The sequence below is a fragment of the Limulus polyphemus genome, unplaced genomic scaffold, assembly GCF_000517525.1.
Source record: "Limulus polyphemus unplaced genomic scaffold, Limulus_polyphemus-2.1.2 Scaffold532, whole genome shotgun sequence".
NCBI classification, from domain to species: Eukaryota; Metazoa; Arthropoda; class Merostomata; order Xiphosura; family Limulidae; genus Limulus; species Limulus polyphemus.
Window position 1 is genome coordinate 462,782 of NW_013666142.1, and position 5,916 is coordinate 468,697.

The following is a 5,916-nucleotide window of genomic DNA, read 5'->3' on the forward strand; positions in this document are numbered from 1 at the left end:
GGATAGTTCTAAAAAACAGGTGGCGCCACACCAGTCACGTGACCTCGATGACGCAACAATTTTTATTTTACACATTGTTTTTTATGTGTCACAACAAGATGACATTAACAACACATTGATTTCAAATAAAAAATTCAAGAAGATAAAATACATGGTGTGTATTCTGTTCCATGCAACTCACGAAAGCTCATGCAGGTGAAACAGGAAGAAATTTCAACATAAAAACATTAAAAACAGAATTATAAATAAAGCAATATTTCTCCATATGAGATTCTGACTACTGAAAATTAGGCTCAATTATGTATGAAACCAAATATTATGTTAAAAATTATTGAAAGTTGTATTAGTTAAAGTGTACCAACATTTCTAAAGCTCTCTTCAAGCTTATCTGTTTTCTAACCATCTCACAATCAAGTGTCATCTACGTTGTGTGGGCAAATTTCTTTTCAAAACACCATGCAAGACTAAAGAAAACATGTGAAAATATTTGAGTTAGTATTAGACTTTGTGCTAATATTCTGTCCCAAAAGATTGGTTTATTTTTTACATTAATTTATGGAGAAATACTAAAAACAAAGCTTCATATTATTTCTATATATATTTTGTTTATAATAAACTTAAAATTTAGTACAACTTGTACCGATTTCCTTCACATACTATTTTAACATAACATAGCATACCACAAAATTTAAGGACAACAAAGAACCTGCATGTTGGTCCATTTAAACTTTACCCTCTGCTAAACTGAACTTTAAATAAAAACTCAAAGCCAGTCTTTATTATTCAAATATTTATCAAGTTTTCTTTTAAAACCCTTTAAATTTACTGCATCCACCAAATCTGGGGGTAACCCATTTTGTTAGAAAAATTAAACATCTTTAAACTTTGTTCCTGTTGATATAAGTCATTCACTTTCACAATACTTTTATGGGAATGTTATATAGGAAAATAAGACTCCTATGAAGATGATCCCTACTATGCCAAAAGTTATACTTGTGTCCACTAGTCCTACCATTCTTAGCATTAAGTACAAAGAATGATGCATCAGCACTATCAATTCCCTTAATAACCTTAAACACATCCATCTTAATTATTTCCTTTTCAAAAGAAAACAATTTAAGAGATCTTAACCTGTTCTTATATGACAACCATTTATTTCAAGTATCTTCCCAGTAGCCTTTCTTTGAACCCTTCCCAACAATTCAACATGATTCCTAAGGTAAGGAGCTCAAGACTGAGCACAATACTCCAAATTTGGCAAACCAGTGACCTATACAATGAAATTATAACCCATTTGAAATTGCATTCGATATTTCTGAAGATACACAAAGCATTATGATTTTTAATTTGGCATCTTTTGACTTGTTTACTAGTTGTTATTGATGAAGTACGGTCACAACAGACTTTTGGTACTAGTAGAGTATCTCAGGGGTCAGTGTTGGGATTTTGCTTTTCTTTATTTACATTAATAATAATTAATAAAGTTTTCAAATGGAGTTAAGCTCTATAGGGTGGCCAAACATCTTAGTAGTTGTGCCAATTTTAGTTAAGGTGACATTGACCTGAAATAGCCCTCCTAACTAAAATCAATAGGAATGTAGGGGTTGAAGCCGTCAAATTAAAAGAAACAATTATAATTTTTGTATTTTAATAACATTTCATGATGTACAACAATCCTAAACAAAATATTTGCTATGTGCCATGTGATATTTTCTAAATGACAAGCATGCTGCAAGTTTTTGCCTCACACTCCATGGTTTGGCCACCCATGTTTACTTGAACAAATAATTAGCAAATGACCTTTACTTACAGTAAGTGCAAGATAATGCATGTTGGTTATCATTTGGATCAAAAATTTCACATATATTTCAATAGCATGGCTGATGAAAAGGATCTTGACATAGTGGTGGGTAAGTCACATATGCCATTGATGCTGTGTTTTATTGCTAGTGTAAAAGCCAACAGAATTTTAGGGTGTATTTATAGACATAGTGATTACAAGTCAGAAAGAGATATCTCTTTATACAAATCATTAGCTAGGCCTCAGCTGGAATATTGCGTACAGTTTTGATCTTATATCTAAATAAGGATATTGACTTATTCAAAAGTATTCAGAAAAGGACTACTGGAGTGATGCAGGGAATGGAAGTGTTACGTTATTTTTTCTTAACAAATGAAAAGTAGAATGTGATTATTGAGGTTTATATGATTATTCAGGGTATCAATAGGACAAAAGTCTCTGATTTCTTTGTGCTATATTATGAAGATGACATGATAAGAGAATAAATTTAAGATTTGGATAAGACAGCATATACTATGGTTAAGACAGTTGTATTTTTTTAATAAGATGATTAGCTTACAGAAGGAATTGCCATCAGCAATAATGGCGATCAATACTTCACAACAACTTAAAAGAGGAATTGATAATTTCCTGAAAAATAAAGTATGGATTTTTAAGTTTTTACTTTTAACCTAGGGTGGATGTGTAGAGAGAGAGGTTTCAAGGACCAAATAGATCTTTGTTGTCTGTATGTTATTTGATGAAAATTACTGCTTATTACTACAATATTTAACTCAATTTATAATAGTCAGTGATTCTAATTAGATGTCAGCATGGGCATGAAATATGTAACTGGGTACCCTCTATGAAAAATACACGTTCAGGTAATAAAAAACAACAAACTTACATTTAATTGGTTACAAATATTAATCTTTTAAGTGCACAGTATATAAATAATTGCTACATATAGTACACATGTTTCCTCTCTTCATATACTGTACACTTGTGTAGCCTATTTTAGTACTGAAACCAACAAAATAATAAAAAATATACCTCTGACTGAATTAAATTAATAATGTTAACATTGCTCTATACTGTGGAATTATTTGTGCCATCTACTGGTCATATTCTTTTGTTATTCTCAGGTTCATATTAATAAGGCAACTAAAGAATTTTCAACCACAGTGTTGAAGCAAAGGAGCATTGTGTGAGATTTCTTTACCAAAGGAGGTGACACTGAAATTTACAAAGCCTGTTTCAACCTTGTCTTTATTACATCAACCAGAGACTAAAGTTTACAACTGCACTGTTGTAATATTTTCTACATTTTCTTTAAATTCTCAAAGAATAACTGTTACCCCGGAAGCAAAGAACAAAAAAGACTAGCGTGGGTAATTAAAAACTTGATGGGCACCCAAGTTTTTAAGTGTCCATGTTAATCTGTAATTCTGAATGATATCATTATATATATATATATATATATATATATATTAATGAAAACTCATGCTACACCATGTGGCAACTGCAAAATAAATCTAGCATGAGTTAACACTGTTTTTTTCTTTTGTTTTTGCTTTCTAATACCATGCATCATTCCCACAGTTTAACCTCCCACATCTTTTATAAACACACATTAAAAGACACATACTCATAAACATAACAAACTAACGAGACCCAAATATTATGTTAATGCATTTTAAAAATAAGTTCCCTTATTAATTCAACACATCAATACATACATACATGAAAAATTAACTTCCTTCACTATACAAATTCAAGTTACTGCCAGTTATGTGTGAAATTTGTGTCACATTTATTGTTTATGAGCTAAAAAACAATTTCTACACTGCTACATTAAAGACCATTGGTATGTATATATTAAACTATACAGTAAAAAAAAATTGCCTAAACATATCAAATGCTTGTGTATAAAGAGAATAGAAATAGTTGGATAATATTCAGGAAGTGAAAATTGATATACTAAATTATTAATCCTCTGTTATGGCACATGAAACACCCTCAATGTCAACTCTACTTTAGTGATTACAATTCTTCACCTTTCATTGGAATGGAACCCAGAGCTGACATGATCCCACTTTTTCAACTTGAAACTGGGTGGTGCTGAATGCAACCTGTAGTTTCATGTATTGATGATTTGACACTTATTGGCAGATCTTGGTTCCATGTGGTCTCTCTCATTCATGCAAGTTGCTCAATAAACTAAAGTACACTTGTAAGTTGTACTGTACTGCTCTACTACTTTATCATAAAATGAATGGATACCTTAATTTCACCAATTGCCTGTAAATACATTTATTGATAATACCGATTGTTTTTAATACTTAATTACAACATCTCTAATTCTGGCAACTGAAAAATATACATGGGGACTGGGAGTTACTTTATAATTGTATGATTTTTCATGAAACTATAGTATATAAGTATGAGAAAAAAAAAAGCAACTTAATTATCTTTAATGATATGCTTTTCTTGAATTAAGAATTCCTAGTAATATATATAACTTACCAAAATAAATACAAATGATTATTATTTTTCGATGAGAGAAGAAGAAAACTTGAACTTGAAAGTTGAAGAAGGAGGTGAGTTATTTTACGATAACCTAATGAAGTTCAGATACTTTGCGCTTCCTTCTGCCATCGAGTAAGATAGAACTGACATCGAGGCAGCGTTAACACCCTCCTTTCCTAAAAATAAAAACAAATTCCGTTTCCGGTATTTTATTAAATAATAATAATTAGAAAATATGAAATTGAAATAATGATTTCGGTTTTCAAGATTCACTCAATGAACATGTAAGTATAAACACATACACACACATATATTCGCATTAACACGTTGCTATTTATGAACTTGTGTGGAAATTTCTCTCTTCATTTCTAAACTTGGCATGGAAAAATCAACTAGATCTGCTAGCTATACATATCAAATTATCGTAGTTGTAATGCCAGATTGAAAGAGTGCTTTGGTTAAAAAGTTGGCTTTCACGTCTTGGAATATAAGAAATAATGAATTCTACTTGTTGTCATTCGCACAACTTGTCACTTATTTCTTTACAATACCACGGGAAGAACACGGGCCTAACTGGGACATATTTTTGATATGCCCTTCAAATATAATTTTGTATTTTCCAACTAGGATAAATTAAATGCACACGAAATCTTCAAGAGACACATATGATCCTAACATCACAGTTGAAATAATTGTCGTTTCACCCTTCCATAACTAGTTTAGGTTGTATCTGTAGAAATATATATTCAAGTGATGTCTTTAAATTTCTTGTAGGTGTTCTGCACGTAGTTAATGACATTCTTGTAAACAGGATGATGGAAGGTTGTAAGCATGTACTAATCCTTTTACAAAGGTTACATAGTGAAATGGATGGTCACTGCAGTAAAAGGTATCCTAGGCCATTTGTGAGTGAAACAAGGACAGGAGATAATGGATACCCCACTTACAGAAGGCGTGCCCAGAGGACGGTGGCCATCATGTGCTCATCAAAGTTGGCAGTGAATACGTTCCTATGGACAACCGATGGGTAGGGCCTTACTCTCCTGTTCTATCTCGGACGTTCAAAACCCACGTCAATGTAGAGTACTGTAGCAGTGTCAAATCGATCAAGTACATTTGTAAATACGCCAATAAAGGGACTGACAATGCCACGTTTGCTGTTAGTGACGAAACAGATGAAATCCAGAGGTACCAGAGTGGACGTTACATCTGCACATCTGAGGCAGATTCCCTGCTGTCTCGCACCTGGAAGTCCACCTCCCAGACGAACAGCGAGTCTACTTTCAGCCAGACAAGGTCAAGGAACAAATGGAGCGTAGCACAACTCTTTTGGCATTCTTTGATCTCTGCCAGTCAGATGCTTTTGCCAGGACACTTCTTTACAATGAAGTACCTTCCTATTTTACGTACTCAAGACAAAGAGCTTGGGCCAGGAGACTGAGAGGACAACCAGTGGTGGGTCATCCCAATGTAAGGCAAGACTCATGCATCGGAAGAGTATACACTATCCATCCTAGCTGCAGTGAGCGTTACTACCTTCGCCTGCTTCTACACTCTGTTCGAGGCCCTATTTCTTTCGACGACCTAAAGACGGTCCATGGTGAACT

General features: G+C 33.1%; 1 protein-coding gene across 1 annotated transcript in view; it reads right to left on the minus strand.

Moving 5' to 3' along the window:
• Window positions 1-4,453, minus strand: part of LOC106458908 (AP-2 complex subunit alpha-like) — a 73,649-nt gene extending 69,196 nt beyond the window's left edge. Inside the window, exon 1 of the mRNA XM_013918473.2 lies at window positions 4,307-4,453. The gene's annotated coding sequence lies outside the window, so the exon portion shown is untranslated. The remainder of the gene's footprint in view (window positions 1-4,306) is intronic.
• Window positions 4,454-5,916: the final 1,463 nt, after the last annotated feature.